Source organism: Crocodylus porosus, unplaced genomic scaffold (assembly GCF_001723895.1).
Source record: "Crocodylus porosus isolate Cpor-Errol unplaced genomic scaffold, CroPor_comp1, whole genome shotgun sequence".
NCBI lineage: Eukaryota > Metazoa > Chordata > Crocodylia > Crocodylidae > Crocodylus > Crocodylus porosus.
In genome coordinates, this window is record NW_017728947.1 from 13,152,991 (window position 1) to 13,167,484 (window position 14,494).

Below are 14,494 nucleotides of genomic sequence, written 5' to 3' on the forward strand. Positions count from 1 at the left end.
ATCATTTTACCCTCCCTGAGTTTCCTGGCTTTTTACAATAGCAACAAGTATTTATAAAGAGTTGGTGCCTAGGATTCCCAAACCTGCAACAAGACCCTACTGCAGTCCGGACTCCGTATAAATGCTGAGCAAGAAGACGGGTACTGTCCCAAATAACTTAAAGTAACTTTGTAATGCTTCCTGAAGAGCTGTTTCTGATGGCCACCACAAAGAAGTGGCAGAGAAAGAGTTGTCCAAGCTAATCGGTCCCCTAAAATAATTTGCTCTTTGAAGCAACTAGGAATAGAGCAGTGTTCAGGGCATGGGTGAACCGGACAGCTGCCTGGGGCCCAGACAGAAAGGGGGCCCCAAAATGGTAATGTTTTGATTATTATTATCATTATCTCTGGCGAAGGGGGGCCCGATACTCAAAGTTTGCCCAGGGCCACCAGGAGTCTACGTCTGGTGCTGGCAGTGTTGCAGTCTTGATGGTTTGGACCATCAGCAACCTATGGCCTACAGGCTGGATTTGGCCCAGAGGCAGGTGGGAGGAGAACACCTTTGGCAGTCTAGAGCTCTAGCCAGGCAGCAGGAGAAATGGCAGCGGTAGCAGCAGCAGTGGCCAGGTCCTAGTGCTAGAGCACCTCAGACTCAAGCGGGGTCATTCTGGCCCACCACCAGAAAACTACTGTGAATTGCTGATCCAGACTCTCACTCTGGTTGTACGCAGAAGAGAAAAGACTCCTTATTCTATCTCCACATATTGCCTGGCCATGTCAATACAGCTTCATTGCTTGGAGAAGACTTTTGCTCTTTCCCTTTGGAATATTTTCTTCTCCTTCCTTCACAGCACTGCTGAGAAACCAACAGATGGGCAGAAAGAACAGCAAATTTCGCATGCATCATAAAATAGTTCCTGGGTGCAACACTGTGCAGTGGATCTTCTCTTGCAGTGCAGCCACCTCTACTTTCACCCAAAAAAAGAGGGAGAAAGAGAATCTGGTGCCCTGAGGTTGAATTTTAGGGAAATGTATGAAGTCTATAATTCTAAGTCTCCATGATACATCCAATACATAGGGTTTGGGTGTTGTTTACCAGCAGCAGCTTGACTTGGTGAAGGAACAGAAACATGAGTCTGTGAGACCAACTTGTTTGCTTAGTTGTTCAGTGCACAACACATACTCTGTAAAAGTTACATCCTGTAGAAAAACTACCCGGTATTAAGGAAGAGTTCAAGGGAGTCTTATGAGTTTAAGGGTCAAAGACATGCAAGGGGACTTATGAGGGCCATAGGGCTCAGTATTGCAGAAATCTACTTAGGAGTCACTGCCAGACTGGAACAGTAGCTCTCTAAGGGCTTCCTTATGTCTCCAAAACTGCCCTTGGAAAGAAGTGGTTCCACTCAGTCTTCTTCAGGTTTTGTGTGGGAGGGATAAACTTTATCCAGAGAGACAGAAAACTGAGGGAGGCAGCACAAGACAAAGTGTCAGGGTTCTCACTCTCATATGACTTTTTGGGCAAAGTGAAAACTGCTGCGTAGGCTTCCTTGCTATCTCCCAAGAGGCACAGAGTAGCTGGAGAGTACTCATGCATCTGATCTTAAAAATCTGTGACATAACTTTATTATATATTTTATTTACTGAAATTACTAGCACTAGGTTTGGAGCAGGGAAAGAGAATTACCCATGCCAAATTCACTGATATCAAAGCTCCCCTATTCTTCATGATTTAGATATGGACCTTGGAGGGCCATCGCTTTGTCACCCGAGGCAAAGCTGATTTTGAAACTCCTTTGTTATATAAATAAGACACTTACAGAGAGTTTTCAGAGCCTCTCAGGCAAAAGCACACTTCCCTAAACTGCAAAACTCACTCCTGTGTGGTAGACAGTTCAGCAGTTCCCTTTTCTTTTTGTCAGGATTATTTTCGTATTTTCTTTCTAAACAATGCAATCTTGAATTGCATTGTTTTCCAGATTGTACTCCAGCTGCTTCATTCAGTTTCCCTGTTATTTCATAATTATTTTAATAGGGGACATGCTGCAATAACACATCATTCAGCTGCAAAATGCAGAAAATGGATATATATATATATTTTTGAGACAGCATGTTACAGGGGCTACTTTGATATTCTGATCTCACCCCACTCAAGTACAGTTCTTGAAAGTGAAGGACAGTTGTGTAAGTCAATCTCTGTTAAATGCTAGCTTTGCTCATTTAAAAACACAATGGGCACACTTGGCTGTGTTCACTAAAATCTTGTTTGATACCAATTAAGCCTTAAAACAGATTCTATTAATAGGCTGAACTCTTCTCAAATCCACTTTGCAATTTATTTTGGAAAGTCTCAAAGTTAGATGAAACTGCAAAAATCCACCAAAGACTCAATGAAGGGGGGAGGGGGAGGGAAAGGGGGAAGGGGAGAGGGAGAGGGGGTTGATCTGGAGCAAATATTAGCTTTAATAGCAGCAAGCCTCCTTGCCTCTCTAATTTGGGTTCTAAATCTCCCTTACAACCTCTACCCTCATCCTGCATGAAATGTGAGCCCCTATTTCCTTCTTTGAAATTCCTCCTAATTGAGAGCCTCTCAAAGACTTGCTTAATGAGAACAAGTTAGACTTGTGCATATGTGAGTATGGATTCCTTCTTCTGGATGTGGTGTCCCCAGTTTCAAACCTTTAATCTGGAGTCTTTCTAACATTAGTTCAGATTTTGCACATGAATATATAGCTAAAACAGGCAGAGGTGGGGAAATAGCTACCAGCCCATATTACACTAGCCAAGGCATACATTGAGATTAGGATGCTTTAACTTTGCTAGCTGCTTGAATATACTTTGTGAGACCATTAACTACCTTGATTTTTTTGTAAGAAGTTGGGTTTGTTTCTTGCCCAAGGAGGTAAAAAGATGTCAGAGACTAAAAGCCAAGCCTGAAGTTTATAGTCCTGTGTTGATTTTTTTCCCCATTCCCTTGGGTCCTAATTCCTGCTGAACAGCAGCATACTTGCATCTAAATTGTGAAAGGATACCACAAGGGTTGCTTGGAAAAACACCCTATGTTTAAAAAAAGAAAAAAGAATTTTTGCTAAGGGATTATACTATATATCCCCTGGGAGAGCAAAACTCTGAGAATTGATCTGACAGACAGCAAACAGGATGACAATTTTTTGGGGGGTGGGTGGGAAGGAGGCTGGTAGGGGAAGCTGGCCTGACAAAGCCTCAAGTGGCACCATGGTAGCTATTACAGCTGCTTCTATATTTCTAAGCAAAACGATATCAAACAGATAGAAAAGACATCCAATAATGAGAAACTTGCAGCTGTTCTCGAAGAAAGACTTTTTTTATTGTATCCCAATCCAAAATACTTTAAACCAGTTTTATCAATAGCGATAAATCAGTATGATGATGTGATGTCTCTTTAATCTTTTCTAAAACAAAATTTTTTGAACTTTTGAGCATGGCCTTCCCAAATGGGTTAGGTCTTCTAAGACAGCATCAAACCTTCTTTTCCTTGCTTCCCATGTCAGCCTGAATCCCGATAGTTATGAAGCATAAAAAAAAAGTTCAAAGTAAAATATAAATTACCATCCCCTTCAAACACAAGTAGAAGTCTTATTAAGTCTCTAGTGCTTGAATCACGTCCCATGTCTGTTCTTTAGACCTTTCTTCCTTTGTGAGGCATAAATGGACACATCTTATTGATTTTCTTTCAACCTGGATCACCTCGATTGCTGTGAATATGGCAGACAAATCCAACTCATTCTCCCGCAGGGAACGAGGAAGAATGCAGACGAGAAGCTGGGGGAAGTCTTCTCACAGTGGGATACCAAGAGTCATTACGCAAAAACCCAAGTCTAACTGCTTGTAATTCCAAGTCCTTTTTCTTTTCAGCTCCTTCAAAAAAAAATTTTTTAAACACTGAGAGCTCTTTCTTAAATTTTTTATGAATACCATTTTGGCTACAGGATCAATTGCTGAGAGTGTTTTTGTTTAAAGTGAGTAAGATCAGATAGGCCAGCAACGGCTACAAATCCTGATAAACACACATTGTTAATGATTAGCAAACGTGTAAACAGGCACTGGTCAGAAAGTCAGAATCGCAGAAAGCATTGTTAGAAGCTTAACAAAAACACAAGTTTTAACTTTTTCCCACTAACTTGGCTACACTTTGTATTTTTTTTTATCATGTATAGACTTACTTTTTCTAAGGACAATTGTATTAAATGAAAGGAAGTGTAAAAGCAGAAAGAGTTCTGTGCCTTACACCAAGCCACTTACTGTACATGAAAAAGAGATTTACTGAATCACTTTAGTTATGAGGGTTTTTAAATCAGGTGAATTATTTCAATGAAGTATAAAAAAGGTGCAAGCATGTGTAGCACCCCAAGCTCTGTTCCCAAAAGAAATAGAAATGGTACAATTGAAATTCAGTGGAACATCTGTGGATGAATTATAAAGACTGTATACAGACATTTTCCAATAGCAATCTGTTCTGAAAAAGGATATAACAAGTGTAAACTGTGCTGGGGATGTAAAATGAAGACATGATATGTAAGGGCTAATTTCAAAGTATCTTTTCTTGTTAAATGAATAATTGAAAGAGCTGGATTGAAAGGACTTTGCTATGGGTTAAAGGATTCGAACTGCACCCATCAGTAGAGCAAACTAGCAAAGTGATGTCAGTCTAACAAAACTGTGGCTTTCTATGTTGTCAGAATCCACTGAGCTGCACATCACAACTGCAAATAAATGAGTTTTTCCAATCTCTGTCACTGTGGCACTTACATCTTTCAATCTAACACTATGCAGTCATTACCATGTAAAATTAATACCACTGGGCTTTAACGTCAAGCAAACAGAAAAAGTCATTATTAGATGGACTTTACAACATTTCAGAAAATTACAATACAGTCAACAGAAACTTTAATGCTTTTTCAGCAAGCATCAAGACATTTGTAGCTAGATTTCTTGTTATTCAAGATAATAACAAGAACTGTTATTAGGACTATACAAGATGTTCTAAGAATTTTAATATCTATCCAGATTGTCTATACAGGCAGTCCTCAACTTACAACGTTTCAAGTTACATTTTGCACTTACAACACTTATAAATTGACACCCTGTTTCAACTTTCAAACATCAGTTTTGACTTTACATTGCTTGATTTGACATGACACCATGCTAGCAAACAAGTTTGCTGCATTGTTCATCTCCCTGGAGAACATCTATCCAAACTTCCTTGGACACTTTCTTTAAGAGACAAGAATCCAGAAAAACCTGCAACCAAGACTCCTGAGAAGACTCCAGACAAGAACCCTTTAAAAAGTCCAACCAAGAGCCCTTCAAAAAGTCCAGCAAAGTCACCTCAAAGAAGTCTTTCCAAATCAATATGATTGCTATTTACAATATAAATACATTAATGTAGCTATATTACTTATCTATAATTGAATGAGTACAAAATTTTATGTTACTTTTGGTGAAAATAGGGTATCGGGCCTTGGTTCAGGAATGAATCTCCCATTTATAACATGTCACATAGACATGTTACATAGACATCAATGGCTATCTTTAAGCGCATACCTTGAGAATTCCTACAAATATTCACCCAAAGTAAAAACTCAATTGGCTCTTGCTGATATTCACACATTTTTCTGATCTCTTTGGGTGAATTCACCCATGTGTAGAAAGTCAATGCAAGAGCCAGGCACTACTCCAGTGACCAAAAGAGAGCCTACAAAGGACTCAAATGATATATACACATTGTGTTAATCCTTTCTCTATTTCAGCAAATAAGTTTACTGATCAAAGTTTGTTCACAGAATGTCAAAAATTTGAAATGCTGAAAACTGAAAATGCAAATATTTTAGTGGCCCTCAACATGTTTCTAAGAACTACAGAATTTGAAAAAGGAACAAGAAAATGGTACTATGGACAGGCTGAGAACAATTAGATAGAATGGGGGGGGTGCCTTCTGGAGAAAAAGTTGAAGACCAGCATCTAGAGATGAATGATGCAGAAAGAGCTTCCTGATTAGTAAATGGAGAACTCACCTCAAAAATCAAACCAATACAGGTTCCTACAAATATAAGCATCAGTAGGAAGATGAGTCAAATAACCAGGTTTTATGTCTAGTTGTTATGCACTTTGACAGGATGAATGGTCCTCTGGTTAGGGTGCTAGTCTAAAAGATCTAAATAATAGTCCCTGCTTTTCTTCAGACTTCCTGTGTGATCTTACCAGTCAGTCACTTAGCCTTTTTGGCTAAGTGCAGATGTTCAGGGAGATTAAAGGGAAGTTAGATTATATTCCAAATAGCCACCTGATCCAAGGTAAGTCAAGATGGGGGGCTAGCAGAGAGGCATTGTGGGGATTGGAGGGGGCAAGCAAGTTTGGGAGCGATCGGGGGGAGGCAAATGGGATCTGTGGGAGTGGCTGGAGGATTTGGGAGGCTGGCAGGATCCACAGGGGGTTGCTGAGGTCTGCGAAGGTCTAGAAGGATCAAAGGGCCTAACTCCTGATAGGGGTAGGGTGGATTTGGGGGACTATAGTCTAATGACCTCCTCCCTGGCAATCTTTCATCCCCATCCCTCCTGCCCCCCTCCTCACAGATATTTACTTGCTCAGCTCCCAGCAGCAGTGAACAGTGATAAATTCAGCGACACCCAAAACATCTTGTGGAATGGGGGTAGGGAGGGGTTGGCTGGTGCACCAGGGGGAGGTGAGGAGCCAAAAAATAGCCCAATGTCAGGGGGGCAGGTAGGGAAAACAGCCCTGGGGCTGGGGTGAGTGGCTGGGCTTTCCCAGCTCTGGGGCTGTGCAGGTAACCATACGGAAGTTCCACACACTGGTCCAAGTTGGATCGAGTAAGCCTGATACTACATCAATCCAGGTTGACCTATGTAAGGTCCTCACCTGGGCATATTAAATTAGACTGGGCAGCCATTTTAACTCACTCTAACCTCACTCTAACCTCACTCTAACCTCTCCCTAATATTCCCAAGTGTCTTCACTTAGCCTTAGAGCTTCAGTTCCTTTTGGTAAACTGTGGATGGCAGTACTACCCTCCCTGACAAGGGGTGGTATAAGAATACATACCTTGAACTTCATGAGGCACTCAAATGCCACAGCAATAGGGTTCACATAAGTACATAACATTAATTCATTAAAGCTTTGGCTGTTCAGAACAGTGTGGGCATATATTTTCCTATTTAATTTTAGCAAAAAGAGTGAAAGCAATGCAAACAACTTCTAAGATGAAGCCATAGCACCTGGTGGAAGAATCCAGATGTTCCTCCCTCCAGTAACATCATTAAATATCCAAGGTTGCTGTGAAATATTTATAATGAAGGAAAATCATAGCCCACAGAGGAGGGATCGAGGGCTATATCTTCTACTAGCAAAAGTCCAAAAATGCAAATGCACTGAACAAACAATATATTAACTTTCAAATCACACATTTTATGGCTCACGAAGCAAAGCACAGCCTCAGCCACCATGCTGGTGACAGATGGTGACAGCATACCACAAATTTAGAGCAAAACTGTGCAGGGTAGATATTGGTAAGAAGCTGACCCTCACTGGTTATGAACACAGGACTGGGGGGGAGCCTCCCAAGCCATGAAAATCAGTCCCCTGCTCGTACAAGAAACCACCTCATACAATCCTATACATGAAATAATGAAGCTCCATCAAAAAAGGCTCTTTCATAATCTCATTCCTCTGAGTGTTAGAAACATCCTTCTAATTTTCAGTCTAAATTCATTCATGGTCAGTTTATATTTATTCAGCGCTGCCCTTTAGCTTAAAGGGCTGTTCTACCTTCCAAGACAATCATATCCCCTCTTAGCTTTCATCCTTGTGGGCTAAATAAGCCAACATCCTTCCACTGCTTCTTGTAAGACAGATTTTCTATTTCCCCAGTCATATTGCCCTGCTTGCCTTTCCTGTACCTATTCCAGTTTCAATTCATCTTCCTTACACATGGGAGACTAGAACAGCACACCGGAGTCCAGGTGATCTGTTATACAATTCCTTTCACAGTGATGCTAATACTTCCTTATCTTCACTGGAAATAATTCACCTGATTCATCCTAGGTTCATATTGGTCTTTTTTGCATTCCACTCAGTCATTACAGCTGTGCAAAGCTTCGGTCCCTGATTCAATTCGGCCCGATTCAGTGGCTGAATCTCCAAATCTGAATTGAATCGGAGGACCCTTTAATCTCTCTGAATCGAATTGGAACCCTCCAAATTGATTCATAGAGATTTGGAGATTGGGACATGGACACAGCTTTAAGTGCTTGCTCTTTTTTTTTTTTTTTTTTACATACCTCTAGGTAGCAAGCGGCTCATCAATGCTGCAATGCTGGGGCACATGGACTGTCCCACAGAAGTGCAGGGGGGTCCCCAGCATGCTCAGCAGCAGACCTGGAAGTGGACCAGAAGCACTTCTGGGTCTGCCGGGGAGCGCGTTGGGGACCCCCTACGTTCCACAGCTCAACGACTGGTGCCTCCTGGGTCGGGAGGGGCAACCAGGGTCCCCCTGCAGCCAATCACCGAGCCAGAGAGGCATGGGGGCCTCCCCCCCACACTCCTTGGCGGACCTGGAAGTGGACTGGAAGTACTTCTGGTCCACTTCCAGGTATGCTGGCCCCACGCTTCTGTGGGACTCTTCATCCACCACAGCCTTGCAGCATTCATGCGCCGTGCCTGCTACCTCAAGGTATGTAGAAAAAACTTTTAAAGCTGTGTCCGTGTCTGAATCGCTGATTCTCCAAATCAGCATCAAATCTTCAGATTCAGCTGAATCAAATCCGGGACAGTGATCCAAATCTATTAATCCAATCACTGTCCCTGATTCAGGCCAAATCTGAATCAAATAGAGCCCATTTCACACACCCCTAATAGTTGTTTTATGATCTACTAATACACCCAGGTCTCTCTCTTCCTAGGTCATTTCCAGCTGATGAACTTCTTTTTTAAAACAGACATTGTTAGTCCCCTAATCATGACTTTGTGCTTTGTAGTACAAATCTTACCCTGTCTTTATTATTTTATTTCTCAAAGATATCCAGTACTCCCAATATAATATTTTGATCTTCTCTCTATATTGACAATGATTCCTAACTCTCTCATCATCAAATTTAATTTTCACTCTCCTATTATGTGCACTAAGTCCATTAATGAAAATGTTAAGTAAAAACCAGGGCTGATCCAGGATGAAGTCTACTAGTAAACTTCCCTCCAGACTGCTCTTTTCCCTTTCAGAACAATCCACTGTTACCTCTCTTAAAGCCAGTCCCTTACCCACATTACAATTCTTCTACTAATCCCCATTCTTTCCAGCATAACTAATAATTTCCCATGCGGTACCATATCAAGTACTTTACTGAAGTCCAGATAGATTATATCTACTGCATTTCCCTTGTCTTTAAAAAAAAAACAAAACAGAGTTATCTTTTCAAAGGAAGATATCAGGTTAGACTGGCATGATCTATCTTTTGAAAAAGTTGCATTTTGTACCATTTGTTGTATCTTCCTTGTTCTTTCCTTTAAAATTGTTTTAAAGCTTGCATACTACTGAAGTCAGAATAACTACTATTTAAGTTGCCTAAATCTCTTTGCTTCAGTTTCTTCATTACTGACACTGTGTTTGCTATACATGTAATTTTCTGTGTTTATTACAGGCAGAAGGCAGGGCAGTGTGGTACCTCAGAGTACTTGTTCTCAATCTTTTTAGACTCAAAGTATCCCTCCCCAGCTCTTAGTTTTCACTGCCCTGGAGACTAATTCATTCAGAGAGGTATAAAATTTAGTAGGCAACAGCCTACTTCATCAGATGCTATGAATGGATCAAACTAACACAGCTAAATACCTTTTCTTATTACAGTAAGCATTCAGAGGTCACAACCAATATCAAGTATGGCTAAATATAAGACAGAGTCCCTTCTCCAACAAACTTAATTTTTTCTCCCTTCAACCTTCTTTTGTGTTGTAAAAGAGGAATAGAGATGAAATCACTTGGTCATGATCACAAAGCCAGTCAGTGGCACTACCAGGGACAGAATCAAGGTGTCCCAAGTACTGGTCCAGAACTTTGCTTGGGTAGACTATCAATGACCCTGAGCTGCCTTACCGTTAAGAATCAAGGAATATGCCTGCAGACAGAGGTCCAACTAGGACCTTTTTACCCTACTCTAACTCTCCCTACATGAGCACAATTATAGCTACTTTAAGGAATTAGGCTGTTGCTTGGCACCAAAGTGTCCACTCCGTTTATTCAGGCAATAACATGAATCCAGTGGTAAGTCCTCTGGATATTTTAACTTGCTTAATCCATGATTCAGAAAATTACTTAATATATATGCTTAAATCCATCTCTACTCTGCAAAGTGCTTAAGTGCATACTTGAACTTCAGTATGGGTCAAAATGTCATTGACAACAATGTAACAGCAGGTCTGGAGCGTTGTTGTAGTCACAATAGTCCAGGAAATTTGATTTATATATCTATCTATAGATAGATAAGGATTTTTGGTGATATCATTTATTGGACCAACTATATAGCTGGGAGAGATGTTAAACCAGCTTTCAGACACCACGCAACCTTCCTCAGGTGCTCGAAAGCTTGTCTAACATCTCTCCCAGCTATACAATTGGTTAAATAAAATATATGAGCAATAAATCATTGACACTAAGGGGACCTTTGCATATGGTTTAAAATTAAAGGACTTATTTAACTGCTTTACTGAATAGTGAATTTAATGTGGAGAGTAACACAATAAATCCTTCCATCCCATTATTTTATAATAGCCATAAATTAAAAACAAGCAAACAAACAAACCAGAACTGGATTGAAAATTAATAATTTAGTAAAAATTTACTCTCAGTCCTGCTAGTTGCTTAGGGAATTCTTTGTTCTACCCATTTCCAATATACAAACCATTGGCTCTGATCAGCAGAAAGGCAGAAGTGCTACTCACCACAGAAGCTGATATAGATGAGCCCCAAGAGGTTAAGAAATGCTAATAGTCATGGAATTGGAATCCAGCCTCAACGATAAACCTGAAGTTCTGTTCCTTAATAGCTGGTCTACAGCTACAATGAATGGAGATGTTATCACTCTTGCCCTTTGGCATCTGTCTCAGCATCAGCTGTCACTTCTATTTCAACCCCTCTTCCTCTACTGATGCACCAGGCACATTACTCCATATGGTTTGGTCTCTGTCTCTTGACCTTTCACATTTATTGGCCTTTTAACTGCCTCTTATTTACTCAGAGTAACATTGCCCCAGCCTCTTCTCCTGCTAGATCCATTTCAACACATGTCCAGAATCCTGCCTCTTATTCCTGAAAGAATACTGGTATTTTTTTTTAAGTTCCCCTCATGCAGGGCCTGATCCAATCCCACTGCAGACCATGTAAAGATTTTCAGTGACTTCGTTAGTAATGAATCAAAATTCCTGCTATTTAGTCTTCTACATAGTACCTAATCAGATGTTTTTGCTTGCACTTGAGACTATTATTAGCTCACCTAATTTACAACAAAACCTGACTTTAAATTAGCACATTTTAAAAATAGATTCAAAACAAAACAGAATGCTGTAACAACAGGCACAGCTTCTAATTCCTACCCTACAGCTTCTTCAGCCAGTTTTGCACGGAAAAAAACGTTCTCCCCCTCACTCCCCATTAACGCATACCTGCAAATCAGAGTTTATTGGAAAATGTTCATGAAAATGTTTTGCCAGGATTTGCCAATTCATGCAGATTGAACTGTTTTATGGAAATGCCTCAATTTTGACAAGCTCTTGACACATCCTGGCCAGAATTCAAGACTCCTCATTTCAGGGTTCTGGAACCCAAGGCTGGTTTTCTGCCACCTTACCCAGCTGGCTCCTTAGCAGCTAGCTGAGTAAAGAGCTTTGCATCACGTAAGCTGTTATTTCCCAGGGTCTCTTGCTCTCCTTCAGCTTACTAGGTGAGCCACCAAAGATCCAGGGTTTCCTAAGCATTAGGGCTCCCTCAGTTCCAAACAGCTTGTCAGGTTTCCCAATTGCTATGGTAGCTGCTGTTGAGAACAGACATACTTCTGGCCAGATCAGGGATGACCATGACCAGTGAGAGTGACCAGCTTCCTACCATTGAATATGCAGGTATCAAAAACAGAAAAAAAACCCCAAAAAATCATATCAGTTTAAATCATCAGCTGTCAAGAGCTGTCAAGGTCCCCAGCTTTGTAAAGGCATATCATGCAAGTCACTGGAGATCACGGACAGCATATTCAAATTCAGAAACACTGTTTTGTTGTTTCTAAAAATACATATATACAAGTTATACTACACATAGTTAATGTGATGCCAATTGCATCCTTACTTGTCCCCAACCCCCCCCCCTTTTTTTTTTTTTAACTGAGTGATAAATCCACTAATCCTTCCTCTGACCCTGGGGATTAACTGCTTTCCTTTTTTCACCTTAGGTTCAAGATCTTCCCAAAACACATTAGTTTCCCCATCATCATCTTTATCAATATCATCTCCTTACTCTTCCATTCTCTGCCCAAAGTTCTAAACATGCAATGGCTTTCTATTATTAGATGCTGGTAACCTGTGCCCCCCTCTGCATGTTATAGGTATTGTGCAATTAACTAGTCAATTGTGCAATTACCTTAAGACCAGCTACACATGCAAAGTAGCTATCACACCATAAAAAGCTCCAACCATATATAAAGGTAGACCTCAAAAATGTGTAGGGGAGACCCTGCTACATATGCAAATTAAAGTTGGATAGCAACCAGCTATAAAGTTAGTACAAATTTTTGAGGTCTAACTTTATAGCTGGTTGCTATCCAATTTTAATTTGCACATGTAGCAGGGTCTCGCCTGCAGCTGGGAGCCCCAGCATCTGATGGGGCTTCCAGCTGCATGGGTGCACTGTGCCCAGCAGTGCAGGGACCCAGAGTCCCACAGCTGTGGATGATGGGTACCAGAACCCAGCTGGGTTCTGGCAGGCACAACTGCCCCAGTGGTACATGAAACCCCCGAGTCTGGGGGATTGTGGCTGCCGTGATACTCCAGGCCCAGGGGTTTCACACATCCCCAAGCCTTGGAGGTTGTGGTGGCCGCAATTCCCCAGCCCTGAGGTTGCACGGAGAACCCCTCAACTGAGGGGGCTCCAAGCCACAGAAGCTTGCTTCTTGCTTGTGCAGTGGGAGCCCTGGATAAGGCTCCCCCTGCACTGGCAATAAGGCATGATGGGATCTAATGTGCAGTCCCATAATCTTACCTTCTGCCATTCATGTGTGGCATGGCATGAGGTGCAACTGTGTAGATCATACATTAGATCCATTTGCACCTTTACCTGCACATGCAGAGAGGGCCTCTGTCTCACAACCTCCTCAGCCCCAAAACAAAGCCTAATAGCTTGTCAGGAACAGCATTACTATCTGCTCTGCTGTCCTCAGATAAACAGTAGTCATGGCAGAATGAGGCCTATATGCAATGGAAAGAGGTGGGGGAGAAAGTGACACAATGGGATTACTAAAGCAATGATTTAACTTCACTTCAAGCTTCCTTTCCTTTCCCCCACAACCCACCTGCTGCCCTAACCCACCCAATTTCGTGACATGACCTAAGTCTTTTAATTTGGAAGGGCTTTAATGTGTAGAAAATTATACCACTATAAAACAATTGGATTACAGAGATCATCTAGTTCTTCTGTATCCCTGTGTTAGTCTTCAGGAAAGGCAGCTGCCCCCAACCCAGCAGGAACCAAGTGGAACACTAAAGCTCACTACAACATCTTGCACCAATCTGCCCACCAGCTGAACTAAACTCAACAAGGCAACATAGATGCCTACACGTCTTGATTTCTTTCAGATGCCACTGAGTGAAAATTCAGGCCTGCATTTGTCCACTTGTGCGAGTATACAGGAACCATTTCTGGTTTTCAGCCAGTAAGAACAGCAGCTTGATCAACTGGACTCTAAGAAGTGAGTTAGTGGGTTAGTAGAAAGGGAAATGTGAAGAAGTTGTTCAATTTCCCTAATACCTGAGGAATTGCTAAGGGTTTGTGAGTAAAGACAACCAGGGTACAAAGAACACAGAATGTAGTGAGAGATAATTTCAACCTAGCATTCATTTAATACCCTACCTAACTGATCCGGACAAAATTATGAAATCGCAATAATAAATTGCCAGAACTCAAGTGGTTTTCAAAATTTCAGACAGCTTTTGCTACTCAGTTAATCACATAAAAATCCCCCTCCTCCCCCCCCCCAGCTCTGTTATTTCCCATTTTCCAAAATTATTTTGTAAGCATGGGCTAATCAATCCTCACAGCACCCCTCCCCAGTACATCATTATTACTGCACATGGGGAAACTAAGTTGAGACACCAAGATTTAAGCATACCAAGCAAGTGTTTAGTAGAGCCCACAGCTATATAACTGTCTCAGGGAGGCAGCTGGTGCCTCTTTTCAGAAATCAAGGTGCCATTTTGTCTATAGTCATTTTCACTGG

General features: G+C 41.4%; 1 long non-coding RNA gene across 1 annotated transcript; it reads left to right on the forward strand.

The window, feature by feature from the left end:
• The first annotated feature begins 298 nt into the window (after nucleotides 1-298).
• Nucleotides 299-9,336, forward strand: LOC109321029. The gene is made up of 3 exons (XR_002103942.1): nucleotides 299-355; nucleotides 2,151-2,154; nucleotides 9,324-9,336. It is a non-coding gene; the product is annotated as an uncharacterized LOC109321029 (long non-coding RNA).
• Nucleotides 9,337-14,494: the final 5,158 nt, after the last annotated feature.